The following is a 26,210-nucleotide window of genomic DNA, read 5'->3' as shown; positions in this document are numbered from 1 at the left end:
GCGTGCAACCCCACAGCCATGAGGCCATCCCGTCCCCCGTCACGCACATCCCTCTGCCACACTCTTCTCAGAAGCAGGAGCGGGATCCCTCCTGGAACCCATCCTGCGTCACGTGCCTGTGGCCTGGCAGGGACCAGAGGGCGGACGCCTTCCCCCGCTGCTCCCAGAGGAATCCACACAACCTGGGTGGGGTTTAACCCAAGGCAGACGCTCGGTCCTTGCTGGGGACACAGTGGGCTAGATGTCTCTTGGGCACAGTGTCACGTCCTAGTGATCGACCCCAAGGGTGTGTCGTGGGAATCACTTTGTTGGTCGCTCGGCCCCACGTGTCCGAAGGGGACAGGGTCCCCGTCTCTCCAGTCCTGCTGGCGAGCCCCGGGAGAGGGAGACGGGCCCGTTCCCGGGACCACTGAGTGGTTGTGGAAGCGCCAGAAGGAAGGAGGCAGGCGGAGGGCTCCGTGGGCCCCCGAGGGTGGTCATGCCGTGTGGCCACGCCCGGGACAGCCTTTCTCAGCTGAAGGAAGCAGTCGGAACTTTCACTTGGTCTGGTTTCCTCCATCACCTCCCCAGCGGTGACCACCTCCTGCGTGCATCGGAGTGGCCCGAGGTTCGCGTGCCTGGGCCCCCCAGGGCCTGGTGGAGGTCGTCCCCTTGGCCATGCGGGTTCTCCCCGCCACGCTTCTCCAGGCCCGACCAGGCTTGCATTTCTCTGCTTTACCTCAGGCTCCAAATTAAACTCCTTGCGTCTTTGAGGGTGTCTTATCACTCTGCGCATCGCCCTGCAGGCCAGCAGTTCCACGGTCCCGGCTCTCCAGCGGGCGGGCCAGAGGCGTCCCGCCGGCGGCTGCTCCCGGCCCCAGGTGGCTCACAGCTGCATCGTGGACACTCCTGGGCCTTGTCCATCTCTGTGACTTTGCCTCAAACACGCCTGGGTTTTGGGTGATGGTGCCACTGGCTGCTTCCCAAGTCCCAGGAGCCGGCACACTCCAGTGTGCCTTAAAGCTTCTGTCCCAACACTGCCCACCAGGTCCCGATGACCGGGACCCTCGAATACCCTGCAGGTGTTTCCCTGGCAACACGGGACGGGCTGCCTAAGTTGTTACTGGCCGGCTAATTCTTTTGCACCCTAAATTTTAAAATCGGAGTGTTTTTGCAGAATCCGTGGCCATGCTATCAAAGTCTGTCCTTACTCTGTCTTAGAATGTCTCTGAGGGAAGGACTTGCCTCGAGCAAGGCTGGTTCACTCTGGGTGGCAGTGGGGGCCGGTGCACCCTGGAGGGGCTGCTTCTGGGCTCTAGAGACACAGGAACCAGCCACCTCCTGTCCCTTCTTCAGGCGGGGAAGGCCCTTTCTCATCTTCCCAGATGTCTGAGGGTGCAGAGCAGGGGGGAGGGGGGATGGGAGGGCTGAGCCCCAGGGTAGAGTCTCGTGCTCTGCTTCTCCGACCTCTCCCCTTCCGCCTTGCATGTGACAGCGTCTGTCCTCACCGGGGGCAAACGAATGGCTGGTAGATACGGAAGAAAGTGTGAAAATCAGCAAAGCTGCTGCACCCGGGGCGATGTCATCTGGGACCTTCCCCGTGTAACTGGGGAAGTGGATGAGAGCTTCGTGGTCTGAGGGGCTACGGCTGCTCCTCCCGCCACTGGGGACCACAGCAACACACAGACCCACGCCGGACCCGAGCTAAGGCTCTCTGACCGGGTATCCATCCGTGGCTCCCGTGGGAAGGGCTGTCCAGGACCGTGAAGTCACAGGGACGCCGTTGTTTCAGGCTTTTGAAGACCGTGTGTGCTAGCGAACGGCTTTGGGGCTCCCCTGTGCCCACAGGTCACCACCGACTCCTGATCAGAGCCATGGCATGGACATCAGCAACTGGGGGCCTCCCGGGGCCTGCGGGGACCGCCCCTCCCAGAGCGAGCCCCGGCCTACGCAAAGGACCGGAAGAGACTTCCCGATGAGTGCACCTTTCGCGGGGAGACCAGCCCAGCCAGAGGGGGGCCCACCTCCGCCTCCACTAGACCTCACCCTCCAGCCAGGTTCACCTGCCCCGATCACCCCAGGGCCAGAGACCAGGTCGCCGGGGGCAGCCCCCGTGCCCCGGTGCCCACTGAAATCATCCAAACTGGCTGAGCCGACACCCGCCCTTCCTACCTCACCCCTTCTGTCTTGTGGAAAGCACACGAGGCCCTCGCCCACGCTCTCCCCTCCTCTGCCTCCCGCCGGACCCGTTCCTCCCCATGTGGGCCTGCGGCACCCCCCCCCCCCCACTCCCAGGGATCTGCGAGGCTGTGCAACTTCCAGGCACACCGTAAGGCAGCGCACCACAGCCTGTCCCCACGCCTTGGGAAGGAGAGGTGACGAACGTGGGGACATGGCGCTCCGCGGAATGATCAGCCGCCAAAGGACTCACGTGGCGCGATTCCTGCTGCCCGAGGTCCCTGGAGCTGCCCAGCTCCGAAGTCAGCGAGTGGATGGGGTGTTGGGGTTGGAGGAGGGGCGGGGAGTCCGTGTTTGGGGGGGCAGAGCTGCTGTTGGGGGCATGAGAGGGTCCTGGAGGCGGACGGTGCGGATGGCCGCGCGGCCGTGTGGACGGAGTTACAGCCGCCCCAGCGCGCCTGCGACCGTTACAAGGTGAATGTTAGGTTCTGCGCATTTCCCGCCCCATAGCAAACATCTAAGCTGCTACATGGAACCCCGGATCTCGGCACCCCCAGGTGGGACGCGTGGGACACGGTGTTGCCACCTCCTTCCCCTCCCGCCAGCTGGCGGTGCCCGGCCGCGGGGTGACCCCCGTGTGCGACCCCAGCCGCAGCTCACCCCTCCCCGGGGGTCTGCCTTCCTGGCAGGTAACATGGGAGAGGCAGCAGGTTCTGGGGCCCCAGACGAGAGACCGGGCCCCACTTGCTGGAGGAAGGCCAGGCTGGGCTGTGGGGGGGTCTGTACCAAGCTTTCGGCCTCATTTTGCATCTCTTGCATCTGGAGTCTGCCTTTCCTTTTCCCCTGGCAGGAAAGGCTCAGGAGGGAGCCTCACACTGGAGGAGAGGCTGGGGGGGCCGACCCTCTCCCTCGCCCACCTGTGATTTGACTCCATGCACGGGCACCTGCCCTTTGGTTTTGATAATCAGTCTTCTAGTAGGATCCAAATGAAAGCACAGCCTCACCCCAGAGGAACGGCCCCAGTGCTGTGCCAAGCAAGCTGGGAACGCAGCAGCGGAGGACCCCCGACATCACAGGCCAGGGACGCATACCCTGTGGGCCTGGGGAGGCTTTAGATGTTTGTTTGCTTCCTTTCAAGGCCCGAGGCTGCTTCGCGGCCCCTCCCCCGCCTTACAGGTTCTTTTGAAAACCCCAGACTCCTGCTTTCAACTCCTGCCTCTGGTCTCTGATAAAAGGCAAATTAAGAATCACTTCTAACAGTCTCCCTGGGAGCTAAGAGGGCTTGTCGGGCAGACAGGACATCAAAGCATAGAGCTCAGGTGTGCCCCTGGCCTGCCACTGGGGTAGGGGATGGGGGGGGGGAGGGGCTGCCGTCTACACCACCTACCTCCCCAGGGCTCAGCCACCCTCTGCCTCTGTTCCCTGCCCCAGGCTCATGGCTTCAGCCTCCCAACAGGTCTTGAATCCTGACTGTGTGCAAAACTCAGGGCAGACTCTGCTAATGGCCATAGTCGGAACGTCCTGGGCACGGCTCCCTCGGAGTCCTCCCCTGCAGGGATACCGTGTTTGGACTTCGAGCCGTTCCCCCCTGGGAGGGGTAGGATCCTCCAGGGGCCTCCTGCCGGCACACTGGGCTTAGACACCATGAGACTGGAAGCTGAGCTTTCTGGACCAGCCGTCCGCACAGAGCCCCTCTCCCGCCGCCGCTGTGCCCCCGGCTCCCGCCTCACGGCACCCCGTGGCTCCATCCAGAGTCAGGGCGTCCCCCTTGGGGCTGGGCCCAGGCTGGTTAAGCTCGGGGCTGGGCATCTGCTGGGTGGCAGGGGACAGGCAGCTTTGTTTCCTTCTTCTTGAGTCCGGCCCCACGGGGGGGAGGACATGGGTCCCCTCTGGCCTCCCCGGTTTTTAGCAAGCTCCCCTGGGAAAGCTTGGAGCGTGGGGGACTCCCACGGGAGAGGAGACCCTCAAAGTTCCAGTGGCCAGGAGCTCAATCCCTGTCCACCCCACACCAAGGGACACAAGAGGAGATAGCCAGAGGGTGACTGGCCTGAGGAGGGCACTAGGCTGCCTGGATGCACTCAGCCAGCAGAGCCATGGCCTGGGCAGGGGCCCGGGGGTGCCTCTGGTGGTCTGGGCTGGAGCTCTGGGGACCCGGGTCCCTCAGCAAACTAGACACCGTGTGGCCTTGTGGACGCAGCCTCGGAAGCCTTTCCGCCCCTCTTGGTGGGAGCAGCGGGGGCTCCTGGGGAGGCAGGAGGACCCACCCTCCTTGGTCAGGGTCGAAACCACTCTAATTCCCACAGGGAGACTGGGTGCCCGTGGAAAGCCTTGCATCCGGGGTCAGATGCACAGGGTAGTGGTGAGGACAGAGACAGGCTGGGCCTCAGTGACAGATGGGCAGCTGGTCCCACACCAGTCCCCAGGGCAGCCGGCCCCTCCCCCCAGCCCACTCCCCATCCACAGCAGGAACCGCTTCGGGCTTCAGGCTTCGGATTTGGGTCAGGAATGCTGGAGGCCTGGGTGGAGCTGGGAGCCTGCCGTGGAGAGCAGCTGCGGAGAAAGCTGGCCCTGGAGCTCTTTCAACTATGACAGGAATGTCAGCCTGTGCCTCTTTGGGCCTGGACAGGCGAAATCGCCATTTTTAGTAGCCGTGCTGGCCAGCCCGGCCTCTGCCAAGCCGATGGGCTGGGGGGCTCCGGGATTTGCCTGGTGGGTGCCGCACTTTGTGGGGCAGGTGAGCCGGGCTGAGACCCTGCACATCTCCGAGGAGGGTCTGGCCGGATCCCAGGGAGGAGAGGCATGTGGAGGGGACGCGGCCCTGAAGCGTGGAGTCCTTTTGTGGAAAACCTTGAGTCTTGGGTGGCGCCGGGAGCTGGGGTGCTTGTTTCTGTTCAGAGCCTTAGAGCTGCAGGGATGTGGGGGGTCTCTGTGCTCGCCCCCCAACACCACCCACCTCGTGGGCAGCTCCCAGGGCATGCCGGAGGGCTGTAGCCTCTGCACGGGCCAGCAGAAGAGGGTTCTGGATGGGTGGTCGGATGTCTGGCCCACTTCCAACGTGGACACGGGTTCTTTTGCCTACGGTTGTGGTTGGCGATGGGTCGTGGGGTCCAGGGTACCGGGCGAGGCGGCTCAGAGAGGAGAAGGCATTGGCCCAAGGCCTCAGCCAGGACCTGCCGGACACCTGGGGGTGACTCGAGAGTCCTCGGCTATGAGAGGGGAGTGGCTGGAGTGGGCGTCTGGGGTTGGCCCTCCGAGAGAGGAGAGAGGCGGGAAGGGGCTGACAGCACGGGCCCTCTCCTGGGGACATGCAGGGTGGGAAGGGGCTGACAGCATGGGCCCTCTCCTGGGAACATGGAGGCGGCCAGACCCCTCCCTCAGAGCCCACAGGGGCTGAGTGCCAGAGTCTTGTCCTGCATTTACACGAGGCCCAGGGACCTGGGGCCCTCCTGGGGTTCCCCTGCCCCTCTATCCACTTCTTACTATTTTCCTCCCAACACCCCCAGAATCCCCCTCCCCGAACCGTTCAGAAGGGTCCTGGGGAAGGGCTGCTTGTGGAGCAGATGTGGCGGGCCCTGCCCGCCCACCCGCCAGCCGACCTGCTGGTCTGCCCCTTCAGCGGCTGCGTCACTGTGCTGAGGCCGGAGGGGCTGGCTTTGGGCTCCTCGCAGGAGTCAGCCGTGCCAGGAGCCTGTCCGCGCCGGCCAGGACCCCGGCTCCTTCCCTCCTCGGCTGGGGCTGGACTGCAGAGAGGAAGTCAAGTCTCTGGGAGACCCCTCGAACGAACACAGCGGCTGTCCACCCTGTAAGCTCCTTGGGCAGACTTGCCTGTGGCCAGACGCGCCTCACCCGGGTGTGGGAAGCATGGACCCGGAAAGGGACCCCCAGTCCTCTGCCGGCTTTAGCAGCGGGAGACTGAAGACCACAGCCCAAACCTCAGGACCCCTGGCTCCCTCCTCCCCCCGTGAAGCCGGCCCCCCCATCAATGCACATGCTTACGTCCTGGGCTGGCACTGCCCTTCTGGAGCCCGTGCCCCAGAGGGACCGGCTTGCACCGCACGGTCTTGTCCTTGCAGGGGGGGGGACTGCGTCCCGCTGCAGACTGGGCTGAGTGCCTGTGGCTGGACCCTTCAGGGATGGGAGTGCCCATGAGCCCGGGGGTGCAGGGAGACACGGGAAGGTCTCCTCCAGGCCAGGACAGCCAATTACAGTCACAGAGTGGCTGAGTGGGGAGGAAAAGGCTTCCAGAATGTTCTAGGGTCAGGAGCAGGTCTCTGGACCCCTGGGCCATTCTGGTTCCATGCAGCCCTTCCTGCAGCCCGAGGGGGTCAGGAGGTCAGGACAGACTTGGGAAAGCTCCTTTAGGTCGGGAGTCATCCTAAGTCCTGTGGGATGGGCTGGGGAGCTCCGGGACAGGGGGGAGGGGAGGAGCAGCGGGTTGGGGGGCCCGGCTGTGTGGAGCATGTGTTCGCGGTCGGCGGGACACCTGTCTCTGGGGGCCTGACTCAGTGTCCGCCCCTCTGGCCCCATGGATTGCTCATTGCTCATCACAGCGTCTCCCGGTTTCCTGGGAAACGGGGGCCCCTCTGTGTCAGGCACGACATCCCCTGCGCCCTGGCAGTGGCCGGCATCCCGCACACTCTGTGGTCCAGATGGACAGATGGACTGCGTGAGAGAGAAAAGGGAGGCTTGGCCAGCTGATGTTCCTCTAGGTTGCACGGGGCGCGGGGATGTGCAGACGCAAGCACGGGTGCCCCAGCCCCTTCCAGAGAAAGTCCGTGATGGCCTCCCGGCCCCCACGTGCTGAGGCTCTGGTGGGTGTGGGCTGCACACAGCTGCAGGGGGAGCTGGGAAGCCCCCGGCCCCCCAAAGTCCCCCAGGCATTGCTGTGGACGCTGTGCTGGCGGCCGGGGCTGCCAGGGACCGGCTCTGGTGATGGACGCCTGTGCCCCAGCTGTCTGCCCCGCAGAGGCGGCCGGGCCCCACTGGCAGGCAGCTGTGTCGAGGGAGGCCCCCGCGGGCCGGCGGGCAGCAGGTGCGCTTTCTGGAGCTCAAGACTGCCTCGGGCCCAGAAACAGCTGCTGCTGGTGGGGGACGGCGGCTCAGGGTGGGAGGGCCGTGCTGCCTCGGGGACCCCGGAGCCTCCTGGCTCAGGCCTCAGGGTCCTGCAGACGCGTCAGGGGAAGAGCAGGTCAGCAGGCGTGACGCAGCTCTTGGGTCGTGCTTCGAGACCAGAGGGCGGCTCCTCCACTGCGAGAGCGCGCTCTGCCCAGACTGCTCCCCCGAAGGGCCTCTCCGGGGCCAGGGGACCCGCGTCCGGCTGCTTGTCCAGGCAGCCGGGGCGACTCCGGTTACTTCTCAAGGGTCACTTAGACGGATCCGTGACCACTGAGTCGGAAAAGATGTCCACGCTGCGTGGAGAGTTTAAAGTCGTGATTGGTTTCTTCTCTAACTCGAAAAAACAAAGTAAAACCTGATTCCCCCAAAAGTAAAAAGTCCCCCCCCGCCCGCCCTCATTCCTTCCTACGTCCCCATGTGCTCCCTGCCTTCCCGGAGGCGCCAGCATTCACTCAGACCTCCCTCCGCCAGACCCCAGCGGCAGCCCCAGTGAAGAGCTTGTTCTGCTTGAAGCAACCCTGAGGTCTGCGTTTCTCCAGGCGTCTTGCCCAGCAGCGGGGGTGGCCGCCGCGTGGGGACGGATGACGGCCAGGCCGAGGGGCTGCGCGCCGGGTGTCCCCCTGTCGCTGGGGGTTGATGAGAAGAGAAGCAGCATGTGTCCAGCAGGAACCGGGCCAGCGGTGCGTGAGTGCTGGCACCGGTGCCACGGCTGTCCCGCTCCAGGCTGCAGGACACGGGCTCAGGGTACGTGGCTCGCGATGATTCCACTGTCCCGGGGCCGCTCCCAACCCTCCTGGGTATTTTCTCGGGTTACGACTATGGCTCTGGCCCTTTGGGGAGCTCCTGAATGAAACAGAGTGTCTGTGTGGAAAAGGCAGTGTATGAGTCACAATCGGGCAGCACGGCCGTCCTTCACCAGGTGACGCGCATGTCGTCGGCTCCAGCCACCAGCCTCCACGCACAGCGCTGTCCTACCTTCCGGCTCCGCTGCGTGCATTGGCCTGCCTGCTGTCCCATGCCAGAGGCCCGGTGTCCGAGCAGCAGGCCGCACTGCTTCCTCAGAGCACGGGACCGTCCTGGGCCGTCTTCTGACGGGGCCCATGGCCTGGGACAGTCCCCACGGGGGCCACACTCTTGGTTTTTCCTTCTGTCTCTGGGCTAGAGTTGCTCTGCGGGCGGGTCTGACGGCTCCTGCCAGCCTGTCCTCTTCAGGAATCCCGGGCTCCAGAGGGGTCGGATGGGGACAACCCGGGCCCGGCAGACATTATCCAGAATGCACCAGGACGTCGCTGTGGGGCCCTCCACTTCTCTCCAGAGGAGGAAAATCACAGCAGCGGGCACACTTTGAAACCACTGTCTTCTCTGTGGGTTTCTTCTATCAGGGCACGTCTTTGGGGGGTTCTGTTTCACATCTTAGAGTTGAGGCACACGTTCTCCCGCTGTCGGTGAGCGGGGGAGCTCACACAGGAGTCCGGACCACCTGAAGCCACGCTCAGCACCCTGGGGGCATCTGTCGGCAGACGATGGGCTGACGTCCGTTCCCTCCTCCCCTCACTGAGCTCGGCTTGGGTTCTCGTGCTGCCGGAGCGACCCGTCCCGAGATAACCCAGGGCTGCTGGGAGAGGGTGGACGGCATCCCGCCCACGTGGGATCTCTGCCACCGGGAAAGGGAGCCAGAGGGTGGAGACAGTCCTGCTGGGGGTCCGCAGCGGCGGGTCCGCGGGAGCCGCTCTTGGGGTCGCGAGCACAGCAGGGGGGGGGCAGGGGGTGGAGAAGGCTGACTGCTCCCCTACTCCCCGGCTGGGTCTCCAGGGGCTGCTCCTGGATCTTACAGGGAAAAGGCCTCCGCTTGGCTCTCAGGGTTGGGGTCTAAGATCTGGAGTGTGCATCCCACTTTCTCCCAGTGCACAAGAGGGGAGGGCACGGGGACAGGCCTCCTGTCCTGGGAACACCCAAAGCCATCACATCTATAGCCTAGAAGCTTGGTCCACATCCAGCAGTAACTCAGGCCAGGAACCGGCTGCCACCGTGGCCTCTGTGGTGGCCACCTGCCCCGTGAGCTCCTGGGGGACCTGCCCCCAGGCCCTGGAGCCCCGGAATTCTGGGTCTCCCGAAGCACTCCCTTCCTGGGGCCCTCCTTCCTGGATCACAGCACAGCATACTCTATGGCGACAGCTTAACTCGTGTGCCGTTTGGCTTCCTACCCCTTAGCATGGCCCCGGAGTGGTTCCTCATTAAAGCTTCTTGACATGAGCCCGACTGGCAGTCTCCACCCTCAGACCCTACAATGTCCCCGCTGACATGTGCTTGGTCCCAATCCTGGCGTGGTGCCAGTCTCTTCCGTCCCCAGGGTTTTCCACGACAACTCTCAAACAGGCAGACAAACCCACGCAACTGCGCGGGTGCACCCTCGTCCCGTACCCCCGTCCCGCACCCTCGGGCTTCCCACTGCTACACCTGCTGTGTCGCTCACCCCTTCCCATGTCTGTCTCTCGGGCTCTGTCCGTCCGTCTTACATTTCCAAGTGCTGAGTGGGGAGCGGCTGATACCAGTACACACCTCAGCACACACACCATGACTGGGCTTCAAGCTGTGTTTGCAGGTTTTTCGGGAGCCAAGCTGCATTCAGCGATATGTACAGATTTCACCAGCAGGATTGGACGACCCCCTCCCCACCTCCAGTGCGAACCCCATGCAGATACAGAGTGCGCCCATCTCCCTAGAAAGATCCCTCACGCCCCTTCCCAGCCCATCCCGGCCTCCAGCTCCGAAGGCAGCCCCCACCCCTGGTTTGAGCAGAGAGTCTCTGAGAACTTCATAGAATGTTCACGGAATCACGTGCGAGACGTGTTTGTCCCCGGGTGCTCTTTCTGAGTTTTCTTGGCGTGGTGGCGGAGATTGGTAGGTGGTCCCTTAGGACTGCTAGTCATGTCCCCAAGTGTGGACACCCGGTGCCCAGAGTCCTTCCAGTTTGGCAACTGGTGGAAACCCTAACGAACATGTTGTGTGTCTTCTTGCACAGTCTCTGGGTGGACACGGAAGGGATGGCCGTGGGTACCGTGGTCTCTGCTCCTACGTCTGCCTCCCAGGCAGGCTGGGAAGAAGGCCTAGGCCCATTCTCGGGTCCGGCCCCCGGTCCACACATGGGGGTGTGGTGGGCCTGGCCGCGTCGGACACTTGCTCTCCCTTCTGCTCTTACCTGCTGGGCACTTCGGGCTCTGAGACCAGGGCTGGAGTTCCCGCTTCCTTTGGAGGCTGTTTCTAGAAGTACCAGCCAGTGTGGGGAGGGAACCGTCACCACTACGGCCGCCTGGAGCTCATCCCCTGGACCTCGGGGCAAGTGTTCCCTCTGGGAGGCAGGGGCGCAGGGGGTGGCATGTTCACCCTTTGCCCCCATCACTGGCTGAGCTCTGCTCCCAGACTCTGTGGGCCGCCCCGGGCACAGGCTGAGGGAGCCTGGAGAGCCTGCGGCAGAGAACTTGGGCACGGTGGCTGGAGCCTATGGTGTGCACCGGGACACGCCGTCCCCAGGAGAGGCGGGCACCACACCAAAGCGTCTGCCGCGCCTTCTCAGGAAGCCGCCCCGACCCCTGCAGGCAGACCCAGCTGCGTCCTTTCCGTCTGCTCTGATTGCACGGGGACACTCCCGTCTCGCTGCGGGCGGACCCCCAGAACCAGTGTGGACGGACCCCAGAACCAGCGTGGCCTGCACACACGGACGCTCGGCAGTGCCTCCAGCAGCTCCGTGCCGTCTAGCGCTTACCACCCGGCCCGTACCTAGAACCGCTTCCTGCAGCGCCGGCCCCAGGACGGGCTGGGATCCCTGGCACACGTTCTTGGCTCCCCGCCTCTCCTCCCTGCCAAGCAGGGCTGGGCTGTCCCCTGCCCCCAGTCCGCTGTCTCAGGGTCAGGCCGCAGGGACGTGAGGACCGTGCATGCTGCAGCGGGTGGGGTTTGCTGGGGAGCGCAAGCCTGGGTCTGCACCTCCGCTGGGTCCTCCCCGGAGGATGGGGGCACCTGTGCACACCCGTGTCCCCTCCGTGGCCTGGGGGGCGGGGCGAGCGCGGTACCTGCGCACCCTCCAGACCCCATAAGTCCCGTCTCCTCCACCTCCTCCACGCCTCTGTCACTGGGATCCGTGGGAGGGAGCTGGTCCTCCTGGGGCTGCCCCTGTGTCTCTCGATTCCTGAACCAGCCCCAGGGAACTGGGCCTGATATTTGAAAGTCACGATTGACATGATGAGCCCGTAGGGACCCACATGTGCGGCCCAGAGAAGACAGTTTTCAGCTCTCTTGGTGACGCTGGTCCCTCAGCGCGGGTCTCTTGAGGCCGTGTCTGGGGCAAGGCGGATGCCGGGCTTACCCATCCCCCTGGCTGGCTGCCCCACGGCTCCAAAGCTCAGCGGGGTTGCACGGTGGAAGGGAACTTGCTGCTCATGTCCCTGTCTGCCCAGGGCTGGCAGAGGGTGGGCAGAGGCGCTGTGCCCACGCAAGCATTTGTGGACCCCTGACCCTTCTGTCCTGGGTGGCTCTGCCATCTTCGAGGGTCCGGGAGTTCTCGGGAGGGGTCTCCGAATCCAGGAGGCAGAGCGGAGGGGTGTGGAGGGCCCCGGGGCCGGTGTCAGGCTCCACTGTGATGCAAGCTTCGTCCCGGCACCATCGTGGACCGCTCAGAAGCTGGGCATCGCGGCACAGCGGCGGCCCGGAGAGATGGGGTTTAGTGGCCATCGGGTGGCACGCAGGAAGAGAGGGCTTCGGTAAGCATGGCAGCCGTGGTCCGAAGGAGTAAGGTCCACAGGCCATGCCCTTGTGACCACACTGACCCAGGGATCTGGGTGCAATGTCTCATTTGCTGGTTGCAGGGGCCATGTTCCCGAGATCTGGGGACAATGGGACATGATACATGCAAGAAAATGCAGTTAAAATTCATTTTTAATGAACAAATGAAATTGCATCAAGGTAAGCTTGTCACGGGAACTCTGAGATTTGAGGTTTCTGGGCCTTACAGCTGGGACAGAGGCAGGGCCTGGGGTGGGGGCCATGGGGCCCTTCTCGGGGGAGGCTGTGGGGAGGGCGTGGCAGGGTGGGGGTCGTGGCGGTGACGGGCGGGGGGGCCTGCAGGCTGAGGTGGGATGGTCACGGGGCCGGCGGGACCAGGGCTAGCTCGGACCGAGTCCTGGGGTCAGCGCCAGGGAGCCGGACGGGGCTCCTTCCGTGCAGGGGAAGAGGGAGCCTGTCATACAGCCGAAGCCCCTGTGACCTGGACAGTCTTCCCCGTTTCACTGATGCTCTCGGGGAGGTCTGATTACTTGAGCCTTGTTAAGTTATCCAGGATGGCAGATAAGGAAAAAAACCCAGACACGTGTGCTTGGGGCGAGAGCGAGGGTGAACAGAGGGTCCGCCTTGCAGGCCGAGCGCCGCGGCTTTGCGAGGCACAGAGGTAGAAGGAAACCTCGGAAAGAGTTAAGAGCTGCTCTCACTCCTGGGAAGTCGATCCTTTCCACAAACATCTGCAGCCTTTCCCCGAGGTGCAGAGGACCCCTTAGGATGCTCTCTGGCCTCGAGACCCTTCTGGAACTCATTTGCCCTGAAATCTGGCACAAGAGCGTGCACGATCCTTGCAAGACCCCGGTCGGTTTCCAGCTGCGGCGGATGCCGGAGCGGAGTCCGAAATCGGACTTTTGATCGGCCACTGCTTGACTGTCCTGCGGGCAGAGCCGCCAGCCCGTGCGTGTGCACGTGTGTGCGCGTGTGTGGGGCTTTGTCTGGGTGACGGTCGCGGTTGTGTCTCTGTCAGTCCCGTCCTCCCGCCCCCAATGCCCCACGCCTGCCCCCCGCTGTGCCGGAGTCACCGAAATCTCCCCTCCCAGCAGGGCCGGATACCGCCGTGCGGTCATTGTGACGCCGCGATGATGTCTTCCTCTCCTTGTCTTCGAACTGCGCGTCTCCCGCTACGTTTCTGCCCAAGCGACACGCGGACGAACTGCACTGAAGCTGCCGCAGAGAGACCCCAGGTCGTCACCCATTTAGAACCATAAATATTCTCCCACCGTGAGCTCTCCCCCCCAGACACACCTTTAGACGCACAATGGCTTCCTGTTGTCGCAGGGACGAGAATCCCAAGACCCAGATAGTTCTGGAGGCGCCGGTTCAAGGTCGGAGAGGGTGGGGCAGGCCCGGGAGTGCGTCGGGGTGTGAGGCGTGGTGAGCTGACCGCAGGCTCCTGCTGCGGTCCGAAGCGGGGACAGCGGGACGGGGTGGGGCCCCAGGAAGGACAGAGGAGAGCCTCCGTGGTCTTCCCCGGATGGGGTCACGACGGCCTCTCCGCGTGGTCTGCTGTTGTCCCTGCGGCGATGACAAGCAAGTCAGTGCTGGAGCCGCCGGGTGCTCCGACCTCCGGGGCTGCCGCGGCCGGGTGACGTGCGAGCGCGTGTTCCCTGAGGTTAAGGAGAGGTTTTGCTTCTTTCCAAAAACAGCTTTCATAACGCGAACCAAATAAACATAACGCAGACCCTCCGTCTGCGGGCCCTGGCAGACGCCGGCTCCGAGCAGGTCCCCGTGACGCGAGTTCCAGAATCCCGTGGGCCTCCCAGGGCCCTCGCCTGCCTGCTCTCCCTCCTTCTCTGTGGAGGCACGACCTTCTCGGGGCTGTTCCTGGAAGCGCATGTGACTGTTCTCTGGGGCCTGGAAGTTCCCCCCCCACCCCCTCCCCAGGCCACCACTCCTCTGCTTTCTGTCTGGGGGTTTGCCTTTCCCAAGGCCCCGTAGGGTTGGGGCGTAGGAGGTGGGCCTTCTGTGTCCGGTTTCTTCCCCGTGAGGGAGACAAACCTCCGGGGGGCTTCGGGAGTTTGTCCGTCTGGGGCACGAGTGGGCTCCCCTCCTTTCTCTCGACCGTGTTCGACGGTCTGGGGCGCCGCGGCGTGTTTACCGTCGCCTCGCGGAGTTGCTCCTGTTGTGTTCCTCGGGGGCTCTCGGAGTCGCACTCTGAGCTGAGCTGGGGTTTCTGATTTCGACTCAGACCTTCACGGGTCCGTCTGGGACCGCCTTCCCCGCGGTGCGCTGCTAAAAACCCAGGCGCTGGCCGCGAGACTGGAAATGCCGAACCCGGTCTGGTCCAAACGCCTTCGGCCCTGGGGTGCGTCCTGGCAGCTCTCCCTGAAGATGCTTCGGGTGGGGCCACCGCCGGCGCGCTCGGCGCCAGCAGCCGGGAAATTCGAGCGGGCCTGCTGGTGGGGACGGACTCGTGTTCTTCACCGGACACATGTTTCCGTTGGCGTTGGGGTAGAACACGCGAAGCACAAAATCTGCATCTTAGCTATTTGGAAGTGAGCAGGTTGTCGGCCTGAAGGACGGTCACAGGGTTGCGTGGCCGCTCTCGGGAGCTGCTTCATCCTGCGAGACTGAAACCGACCCCGTTACCCAGGCACCCCTCGTTCCCAGTCACCCCTGGGCCCCATCCCTGGACTCGACCAGCTGAGGGATCTCTTACTAGTGGACTCAGGCCGTATTAGTCTTTCTGGCGTCTGCCTCCTTCCCCCCATCACGTCCTCCGGCTCCGTCTGCGTGACCCGAATCACAGCTTCGTTCCTTTCTTGCGGCTGAAGGACATTCTGTTGTGTGGATAGACCACACTTTGTTTATCGGTTCCTCTGGTCACCGGACACCAGGGAGGCGTCCACGTCCCGGCTGCCGTGAATACCGCTGCCGTGACCGTGTCTGTGCAAATGTCTCTTGGAGGCGCTGCCTTCCCATCCTCTGGGGGGACTACACGCGCCGCTGCTGGTCGCACGGAAATCCCACTTTCGCTGCGGGACGGTTCAGGATGGATCTCACGGGAAGCTTCCTTTCTGACTGTGTTGTTTTTCTTCGTGAATGTCCTTCCCGTAGTGTCTGTGCACGAGCGCACACGCAGATTCCATATTCGGAGGCGCAGGAAACATCGACCACACTTCTCTGCGCCGAATAGAAATTTTGGCAACAAGGACCGGTGTGATAATTAACTCAGGGGACTTAACGTCCGTTATCACAGAACAGGAATGTGTCAAGAAATCTCTCTTCAGGCTAGGAAAGGAAAACGAGGTATTTTTACTGATTGTCCACTGCGGCCGGCCCTGTGGAGCCCACCCGAGGGAGTGGGGCAAGGGGCCGGAGCGGCGGGCGACGGGCTTTCCCCGCCAGCGATCTGCAGAGGCCACTGCCCACGGGCCGAAGAGACATCCTGAAGCATGGCCAGGGTGTGGCTGTGACACGTGGCCTGCATCCGGGGCTCTGCGTGCCCGGGGCTCTGCGGGGACCAAGTCCAGCTGTGCTGTCTGAGGAGCGGGCTGGCATTGCCCGTGGCTGCCGGCCCCTGTCCGGGGTTGCCTTGAGAGTAGAGCGGGGTGAGCTGTGTAATGCTTGACAAGGTGCCCGGGGCTCGGCCTCCTTCCCAGAAAGGGCAGCAGACGTGATTATTCGCGCTGTGTGGCCGCGTCCGGGCAGTGGAGCGTGGTGTGGCCGGGCAGGGATGGCCCGACGTGGATGCCCCTTCAGCACCTGCCCGACCCCTCAACGTGGTGCTGGGCAGTGCTGCGTGGGCTCTGGAGAAAGGGCATGGGCTGGGTGCTTGGACGGGTGCCGCCCTCTGTGGCTAGTGGTGGGTGGCGGGTGGGCTGTGCGTGCGACCGCAGGGGGCTGGCGTCCAGGTGCCCACCTCGCCTCGGTGCCTCCTCTCCTGGGGCTCAGGGAGGGCAGGGCCCCTGTGGGACAAGAGGGGATCCAGGCTGGGCCACGGGGCCGCGTGACTCTCATGAGCTCGCGCATGGGACCCCGGGGGGCACCAAGGGGAAAGAGCCCGGACTGGACCTTCTGGAGGCTGCAGGCTCTGTAGCTGACGTGGCGAGCCAGGCCGGCAGATGCTCTCTGCAGACCCAGCAAACGCACCTAATAATGCATAACGGCGGCCCCGAGAGCCCAGCGTTCGAACAGCCCGATCGACCCACCCTCGCACTGGGTCCCCGGCGCTTCACAGCACGCATATTACTTCTGAGGCCCGAGATCTTCCTTAGGAGCTGAGATTCCCCACTGAGCTCCGCAGCCAGGAGGAGGGGCGGTCTGCCCGCCTCGTCTGTGCTGACCACGCGCCATCCTGCTGACCTTCCGACCGGGTAACCCCAGCTGGGAGCCCAGGCGGCTGGCCGGAGGGAAGGCACACCTTCCGGACGATTCCTATTGGGACACGTTGTCACCACACGCAAGGTGGGGCGGCTCAGACAGGCCGTCACGGTAGTGGGCACGCGCACGCCCTCCCCAGATCCTCCCCCGGGACCGGGCCTGCTGCCCCTGCTCAGCCCAACCCCAGGGCCAAGCTCCCTGCCCCACCCGCCCCGCCGCGACCCCTCCCGGGGCCGTTCATGCTCCTGCTTGTCTCCCAGGCATTTTACCGCCAGGTCCCCGCTCTTGGATTCCCTTGTCGGTCCCTCCTGTCCCTGTGTGCCGGCACGGCGGGCCCAGACCCTACGTGCCGGTGTGGTTTGCTCTGCAGGAACCCGTAGGGCTGCACGGAGAATCCAGGTTCGCATTCCTGACCGGCCTGGAGCGGCCTGATCCCGCGAGGGCACAGCGGGTCGGACGGCCCGGGCGGAGGAGGCCTCGCCAGCAATCCTGGAGCTGACGTCACCCGACAGAGTCGGCATCTGCCTCTCTCAGCTCTTTGAAGTGGGCAAGTTCTGACAAGCGGAGCGTCTCAGAAATACGCTGTGGTGAGTTCAAGTCGGTTCCTCTGCGGAGTCGGATTCGAGGCAACAACAGTCAGGGGCTGGCCGGGCCGGTCCTGTTAACCCCCGCTGCAACCCACCGAGAGTATCTGTGATCATTCCCATTATACAGACGAGACACTGAGGCTTGCTCCAGGTCACAGAGCCGTGGAGCGTCGCAGGAGGGAACCGGACTCAGGTTCCTAACCGCGCGTGTGCAGTGCTGTGCCCCCCACCGGGGCCTTCCCGTTACTCTGCAACAGGCCTCCTCCCAGCAGGAGCTCATGCTAGGCCTTGGGCGCCTCTAACTGTTCTTCCGGGTCGATGAGTTTGCTTCTTCACGGGCGCCTGTGGGCCTGCCGGGTCCCCTGGGTCACAAGCAGGGCTTTCTCTTGGTTTGCACAAGGGTTCCCACACCAAGGACCCCGCAGCCTCCGCTTTGGGGCGCAGATTTGTCCCGGGGAATCTGGTTATGTTGTAAGGGGTGTCACTGATGTGGCGAGTGCTATCCAAATGGATCTGGGTCTCCGTCCTGGCAGAACGCACTCGGGCGGATGTGAGCCCCGGGGCCCAGAGAGCCTCTCCCTCTTCTTCGCATGCTGTGAGGATGAATTGGTGCCCGGACAACAGAAAATAGGAGGTGGTCCAGTGTGCAGCGCGATGTTGGGCTGCTGATACCCTGGACGGGGATTCTCCCCGTGGGACTGGAGGAGACAGTCTTCAGCCTGGCGAGTCCCCCAGGCCTGGCCGGGCTCCACACACACACACGCACGCACACACACACGCACGCACACACACAGACACAGGCACACAGACACACACACACAGACACACACACACAGACACAGACACACACACACAGACACAGACACACACACACACAGACACACACACACAGACACACACACACACATACACAGACACACACGCGCGCACGCACAGACACACACACACACACAGAGACACACGCACAGACACACACACACATGCACACCCACAGAGTCACCCTTGTGCTCATTTGCTTTTCTGTTTCTGAGGCACTGCCCGGAAGACTTGCCCTGGTGTTCCTAGACTGTAGCATCATCAGCCGTGACAATGGGCAGGGGCCGGGGAAGCTCACGGGGACTGGCTCCTCCGTGAGGGTCGAGGGCTGTGGGAAGAAACATGGAGACCGGGAAATATCAACATCCCGTTTGCTTTAAAAAGGACAAAAATATCAAAGCCCCTTAATGCTCGTGACTAAATGTGGTCAGCGGCGTCGTCACATGACGTCGTCACGAAGCACGGCCTTGTCCTTTGTGTGCAGATTGTGTCCCACACATAATAGATTGTGTTCCACGAGTAATACATTAGCGCAGGCCGTGGGTACGTACAGAAGGTCCTCCCCGTAGCCGGAAGAGTGCGTGTGACCGTCCGCCCGGCAGGTGCGTGGACAGACGTTCAGCCCTTCCTGCAGGTCTTCAAGGTCGAGCCCCGGGCGCTGGGCGTGGGCTCCTCACTGCAGGGTCACGTGGCTGGTTCCGGCCGCTGCGCTCTCGGCCTCCTCTGCACCACCCTGTTGCCAGCTGCCAGGATTCTGTGGGTCCTCGGCTGCCTCCCCTGCCCCCGGCCGCGCTGAGTGCAGGGAGCCGTCTGCTGCTTTGCTCTGCGTCCGCAGAGCCTGACACCGTGCCCGGCCCCCGGCCGCTGCTGCTCATGTCTTTGCTGCGACTTCACCCAAGTCCATTATCTCTTTGCCCACAGGACCACATTCACGTCCCCGCGGCCGGGCTCGGTCATGTGGAGCTAGCTGGAGCCCCCCGGGCCCTCCTTGTGCCCGCCAGGCTGCTGTGGTCAGCCTGACGGTTTCGGCACCGGCGATGCTGCTGTGGGTCCAGGATGGTCAGACGCGGCTGGACTGTCAAGCAAGGCCTGGGGGGTGCCGGCCTGGAAGCACGGGCCCCTTCTCCCCGGCCCCTGGGGTGAGCCGTGCGGGACATGTTGGGCCTGTGGCGCGGGACGGTGCTGCTCTCCCGTTGAACAGGCCGAGTGACAGAGTGGCTTTGCTGGGAGGGCAGAGAGCCTGGATCTCCACACCCCATGGCCTGAGCACAGGTGTCCATCTACTTGGGGGGTGCGGTTTGAGGGTAGGGGAAGGGCAGCCAGAGGGTGCTCTCCAGGGAGCCTGAGGGGCTCCCGGTGCCTTTCATCGGGGGCCTGTCTCTCCTTTGGTCTTAGCAATCACGATCCTGCATCAAAACCAGCTGTTTCCTTGCCTCTCCATTTAGTCTGGAAGATTTTGGAGGCCAGGACTGTTTCACTGACCACTTGGTCTGCAGCACCCAGGTGGGGGCTGGGGATTTTGGCCTGGCACAACACGTTAGGTGTTAAATGTGACGCGGGTTTGTGCTCGGATCAAGTGGGATTTGCTTGAGTCGAGGGGAGGGACGGAGAGCATGGTCCCACGTGGCTGTGTCTGTGGCGGGTGCACGTACCTACTGCCAGAGTCCCACGAGTCCCACGAGGGCAGGATGTGATCTGAGACGGCCGTGAAGATTCAGGAACATCACGGTGCTTGACATAGGGGTGTGAACGGTTCTAAGACAGGAATGCAAGGAAGGTTCCCGGCAGAAGTCACGACCAGCAGAGATTTCATGCACGAGCCTGGGTTCGTGACGGCGGCGTGGCCAGCTCCCAGGACAGGTAGTCAGAAGCTGGAGCCCTGCCCAGGGGCCGGCAGGACCGTGTGGTGTGAGACGGGCTGCGGCCAATGGGCGTCTCTGTGGCACAGTACAGCCCCTTTGTGACTCGGTGGACGTGGGGCTGTTGTGGAGGGAGACCCGTTCGGGACGGAGCAGATTTTATGCCCCTACAGCAATTCAACAGACGGAGACTCGGAACTGCGGCACACGCTGGGTGAAGGTCGCCCACTAGAGTTCGTCCATGTGCTAATCTCGCTCTTCCAGTAAGACATGAGCCCCCCCACCCCACACACACGTCGGACCATATCCTCACTGGGGCACGGAGGAGAGAGTGGACACAGAGCCAACCGTGTGAACCAAAGACCCTTTCAGCTCTAACATTCCCGGGGTGATTTGTGATGCTGAATCAACTGCGGCTTTTTTCCCCTCCCCCATCTGTCGGAGGTTTGTGCTGCATTTTCTCCAAGGTCTTTGCTCAGATCCGTACTTTAAAATTTTCATTGTCAAAATTAGCCCCAGAACAGCTCTGGTTCTGGTCAAGATGGAGGAGCCTCACCCCGTTCTCCGTCTCCCGCGGGTCGGAGGTGGAAGGCAGAGCGCGGGCCCGAGCTCCCTGGAGGCCGCCGCAGGAGCCGTGTTTGCTGCAAGGCCAGATGCTCCTGAGTGTGATGGATCTGGTGGTGAGTTTCTTGTTCTCCTTTCCGTTCTCCCTCTGGGAACGTGGGTCCCGGCACGATGCACAAGGCAAGGACGGACAGAGCTGCGCGGGAAGGCTGTTCTGGTCGCAGGAGCGGAGAGGCCCAGAGAGGCCCAGAGAGAGAGGAAGACGTTCCCCGCTTGCATTCAAGTCTTGGCCTCATGCACCAAACAGACCCCAAACAGCGCCCTTCAGTGTTAAATCCGGACCAACCTCAGGGTTCAGACTTGGAACGAGAGATCCCGCCCAGAGCATATCTGAATGTACTACCACGTCCAACAAGGTAATGGACACCGGCCCAGAGCTCGCGGGGGCGAGGGGGACGCCTGTTCTGGAACATCAGTGTTTATTGCCTGCCAACGCCACAAATAAAACCTCGGCGTTCTCCAGAGGGCTTGCCCACGGCCCCGCAGCCTTCAGTCCAGGACGCGCTCTGCAGTTCCTCAAGGAGGGACTCAGCAAGTTCTCAGTGGGAATGACGGCTAGCGACACCCACCGCAGGCAACCAGATGCCTACACTGTCAGAGAGAATTTCAAGCAGCTGCGATCACCTGCTCCAAGCATCCTGGGACGCCTGTATCCCAACGGTGTATCTGCTCAGGGACTCAGGGCTCTCCAGGGGACAAGCCTGACTCTCCCCCAACATTTACCTTGTCTAGGATCAGGTGCAGGAATATCATGCTGGGAGCTGTTGCCCACCAGGCTGGGACCGTTCAGTGGGTAGAGCTCCCCAAAGCACATGCTTCCCTCCTTCTCCCCAAATGCAGGAAATGTAAGAGGGAAAGCCCTGTAGTCTGAGGGAGGCAGGCTGGGGGTTGAATGACGTTAGGAGTAAGCAGTGCACGTGTGTGTGCACGTGTGTGTGTGTGTGTGAGTGAGCGACGCGGCTCTGAGGCTGAGGGACGACAGAGGGTGTGAGAAGCGGGGCTCCTGACCACAGCACTGGGGGAGCAGCCGGTTTCCCGTGTGTCCCCCACAGGCAGAGAGCAGGCTGGAGGCAGGAGGCCCCGGAACTCCCACTCGGTGACTCCCAGCCCTTCTCTGAGCAGCCAGGAAGCAGCTGGGGACGCCCGTAGGTTAGACTCAAGCTTCTCTAGGTGAGGTTGGCCCCAGGAACTAGTTAGACCCACAGGACTACGGGCCCTACTCTCACCTGCAAGGTAGAAACCCTGGGCATGGAGCTCTAAGTCCTCAGACCCTCTCTGAGCTCAGAGGCTGCCCCGTGTGCACTGCCTTGGGGTGGGGTGGGGGGCCGCCCCGTGTGCACTGCCTGGGGGTCACTTTGGACCAGAATCCCTCCTCTGAGGAACTGAGAGGCAGGGAGGACCCCCCCCGCGAGCCCTGCCCAGCACCCCTGCCTGCACCCCGCGCCCCCGGCTGGCTGCTCTGCGGCCCCGGCTTGCGGCTGCTCCGCCCGCTCCTCCTACGGCAAGAGCACGTTTCCGGGGGCTCCCTCCTGCGCTTCTGAGGCTGCCCATCAGAGTCACCGCAAACTGCTGTCTGTGGGGTCTGTGGCCAGTTCCCATGAGGCCAGGCACAGGCGGGAACCTTTTCTTTCTTTCTTTCTTCGTGCAGTATCATTTGTCTTCAAACATGGGCACATTTCCAGGCTCAGTCGGGAATCCAGGCCTGCGTGTTTTAGTATCAGAGTCACCCGCGTGGTGGTTTCTGCTCGGCAGTCCTGGGGGACGCTGGGCCGGCGGCTGCCCCTCCGGCGTAGGGGTGGCGTAGACATCGGTGTGAAGGACAGAGGAAAGCCATGTGGGAGCAGGAGGGGGAGTCTCCCCGCCGTGCTGGGATGGGCGTCGGGCAGCGGAGTGGCCGGGAGCTCCCACACGGGGAAACGCGCCCTATTGTCCGCCAGGGCCTGGCTTCTTCCACTTGACTGAGTGTCCTCGAGGTCCAGCCACATCTGATTGATCCATTTGTCCATCGGTTTGGGTTGTTCCCACGTTACGGCCATTGCGGGTAACTCTGCCGTGAACTTGGGGCTACAAATACCGCCCTGAGACTCTGCTTTCAATTCCTTTGAATTCCTATCCTTTGACATTGAATTGATTCCTTTTTTAAAAAAGATTTTACTTGTGTATTTGAGAGCAAGAGCACAGACAGGGAGAGGCAGAGGGAGAAGCAGGCTCCCGGGTGAGCAGGGAGCGTGACGGGGGGCTCGATCCCAGCACCCCGGGATCGGGACCTGAGCCGAAGCCAGAGCCTTCACCAGCAGAGCCACCCAGGTGCCCCAATTCCTTCGAATGGATGAAGGGAATTGCTGCATCATACGGTAGCAGAGCATGTCCTGATGATTTTCTGGAAGGTCATCCCAGAGAAGCGAGTTGAACATGGGCCGTACCAGGGGGTCTCGGAGAGTTCGTCCTCCGAGCAGGTCCTGATTCCGGTCCTACCTCCGGGTGACGCGTGGCAGGGCCCGAGCTAGGATGTCTCCCCACCCCCCAACGGGCAGCATGGGTGCTCACCGTCCTCAGGAAGCCCGACCAACAGCCCTGGTGGGGTGTGCTGTTGCGAGTCGCCGCGGCGGGAATTCCAGACCACGCGGGGCCACTCGTGGCCCCTGGAAGATCCCGTCTGCCTCATAGGACGGCTCCTGCGGGTGTCGGATTTCCATCATATCTGGGTCAGCTTCTCGCTGACATGTGACACGACTGAGGCTTTAATGACATCGTGTCTTCCCGGGGAGTTCATCGGGAGGCCCCCAGTGGCACCGCAGGCCCCCACCCACGCGTTTGCTCCAGGAGGAATCTCATAGGGCTGAGAATCATCTCAGTTCCCCTTGGACGTGGCCGCACGGGTCCCAGGGCCTGAACGCACGTGTGGACGTGAACGGGGGGACCCGGAGGGGAATTACTGCAGCTTGTCCTGTGGACGCGGGGACACAGTGGCGTCTCAGGTCCATCTCATCCCATCTGCTCTGTTTCTGCACGCTGTGCGGTATTTTCTGTCGTGGAGAACAGGTTGTAAAACCATTCCGTTCACCACCGACCCTCATGCTCCCTGATGCGGGGTTGCGGCCGGAGGGCGTGTGGTGGTCCACGAACAGGCTGAACCCAGACGTGGAAGAGGCGGGTTGATTGCTATTAACGTCTGTGATGTTATTCTAACCTTAGTGGAGGTGACCCCCACGCCTTGTAGGGCATCTGGGTCTGGCTGAGAAGGGACAGGCCTGTCCTGCTGGGAGGGACTGAAGGAGCAAGTGGCAGCTTTGATGCAGGACCTAACCGAGATGCTTTGTTTTTATGTGACTATACTTGTCCCTTTCCAAGGGTTTCCCGGGCTTCTGCCGTGGGAGGAACACGGTGAATGTGGTGGGGCTCCTTCCACAGCCTCTCCAGGCTCTAAGCTCACGGGAGGTCTCGCGGTTCCAGAGTAGAGACGGCCAGGAGACAGGGGTCTTTCTGTGAGGTGTCTGCCCCTGGGGGGCTCGTGGGGCTGTCCGAGATCCCTCCTCGGTCCTGCCTGCTGGGGTCCTTGCGATGCAGCCCCGTGCTGGCTGCTTACGACGGGCGGATGGCGTCTTCTCTGCCTGGCCACTGACCTCTGGGGTTGAAGAGCCTCTGTTCCTGCCCCTTCCCCAGACCCCTCCCTCCCTGTAATCTCCTCTGGGGGATCTCAGCAGACCCAGCCTGCAGGGTCCCGACCATACTGAGTACTTGCCCCCGCCTGGGGTCAGGCAGTATACTCTCCCCCGAGGGGCGGGGTGGGGGCGCGGTCCAGCCAGCTCCCTCTCTGCTCAGAGCGGGGGAGAAGGTGCGCTGGCTGTGGCCAGACTCATCACCGTTTCCTCGAGAAAACCAGAGTAGTGTCTCCTGGCTGTTGCCCACCTGTTACATCTTGATCAATGGGATGACGGCTTAGGTTTTAACATCCTCTCCTTGAGGGCACGCGCGGCTGTGTGGGCACGACTGCAGGGAGCGTGATCCAGGCGGACGGTGGCCAGGGCTCCGCAGGACTGTGGGCAGGGGCTGCAGGACCCCAGCGGGCCTTGGAGATCAGATGCCCTGGGCTCGCAGAGGGTGCGGGGAGGGACTGGCGGGGGGGCGGGAGCTGAGAACTGTCATGGAGCTAGCATGGTGCCCCCGAGACCTCGCGGGTCCTTGGTGGGGGCACACAGGGCTCAGGGATGGCGGCCCCACACCGAGCAGGTAGCTGGAGACAGGCTGCCTCCTTCGTGCCTTTCTGAGCCGGCGACGCGTTCCTATCCTGGAGCTCCTCAACTCCTAGAAGCAAAGGGTTACACGAACACGAAATGCTCCGCTTTCATTATAAGAGTGACATAGGGTGGACACGTTCCCCTGTCGACGCCTCGAGGCACACGGGATCCGACGTCCGGCATTTTAATAAAAAAAGAAATATTTTGGGAAACAAACGAACCAGAAATCTTCGCCCTTGATCTCTCCTCCCTACTTTTTATTCACATACTTTTTTTTTTTTTTTAAGGAAATGTGGGAAGGAGCTTTGAAGCATCCGGGAGCCTGGAGGTGGGGAGGGGCGGCCCCTCCATCTGGGGGCCTCGGGCTCCCCAGCCGGCGCGCGGGTGCAGGCCCAGCCGCGATGCCAACAAATGTAGCCGGGCCCTTCCCTTTGATGTGCGAAGATTAAACATCGTGTCAAGTGAGCAGTGGAAGCCCGACTGAAATGTGAGAATACAGAAGCCGATACCTCAGGGCCAAAGCCTAACAAAGATAGAAATCAGATTATTAATGACAGTTTCCAGTTTGAAAAAAAAAGTCTTGAGACGCGTTTGATCAGCGGGTCGCGGGCAGACAGCCCTGCCTGCAAACACATGCAGACCACATGCTCGCAGACGCAAGGACTCCGTGTGCAGAGCAGACGTGCGGGAGCGGACGGGCCCGGGGCGCCCCCCGTCCGCAGCCGCGCCGCCGGGGGCTCCGTGGCCAGCCAGGGCCCTCGGCTTCTCCCACCTTAGAGGGTGCCCTTGCCGTGTTTCTGTTGGCGAGGAAGCCATGGGCCGGGCTCTGGGCTGGTCGCGGCTCCTGCTCTGGGGCTGTGAGTCTGGGCACAGGGGTGTCCTTCCCTCAGCAGGAAGAGGCCGCCGAGCCCGCAGCTCCCCTGGTGCGTGGGTGCGCGGCCGGACACAGGGAGGCTGCTGTTCAGACGCGGTATCCGTGGGCGGCCTGGGGGACGGAGATTGGAAGGCCCCCAAAGAGTTTCTGTTGGCGGCACAGACCTGGCGCTCCTGTAAGATGCATTTTGAGGGGTCTGGTCTGTCTCTGCACAAGAAACTTCCAGCTGGAGGGTAGAGTTGGTGCACAGGGAGCACGTCCCTGGACCAGTCCCAGGGCTGGCGGTGGGGGCCAGGCTACGACAGGCTCCCGCCCAGTGTGTGACCAGAGCTCCGGTTCCCTCGGCTGCGACGGCGGAGGCCCTGCCCGTGTGATGACTGCGGTCCGCGCAGCCCCGATCCCCGCTCTCGCGGTCACGACTGCCTCAGCCTACGTGACTCACTGCCTGGCTTTGCAGGTGGGGCTCAGTACGGACACTCAGCTCAAAGGAAGGGACGGAGGAGGTTTTCAGGGCAGGGATCTGTCTGGCCAAGGGCTTTGGGGTGGGGCAGGTGGGCCATTGGTGTCCGCGCCTGCTTCGGGGGACACGCGAGCCCTGGGTCATTTGTCTTGGGCAAGTCAGAGGCGCCTGCGCTGAACTGCGATCGGAACGCCAGCCTCTTGACACCGAGCTTCTTGAGACCACAGATTTGTCACCTGGACTTAACCAGCTGGAAAGCCCCCCGTAGTGTCAGCCACAGGCCGTCTTCAGCTCTGGGCCGAGGCGGTGTGGCGGTGATGGCTGCCT

Source organism: Mustela putorius, unplaced genomic scaffold (genome assembly GCF_011764305.1).
Source record: "Mustela putorius furo isolate JIRA1106 unplaced genomic scaffold, ASM1176430v1.1 tig00000680_pilon_pilon_pilon, whole genome shotgun sequence".
Taxonomy (NCBI): domain Eukaryota; kingdom Metazoa; phylum Chordata; class Mammalia; order Carnivora; family Mustelidae; genus Mustela; species Mustela putorius.
The sequence above is the reverse complement of the archived record's forward strand: the minus strand, read 5'-3'. Positions refer to the sequence as shown.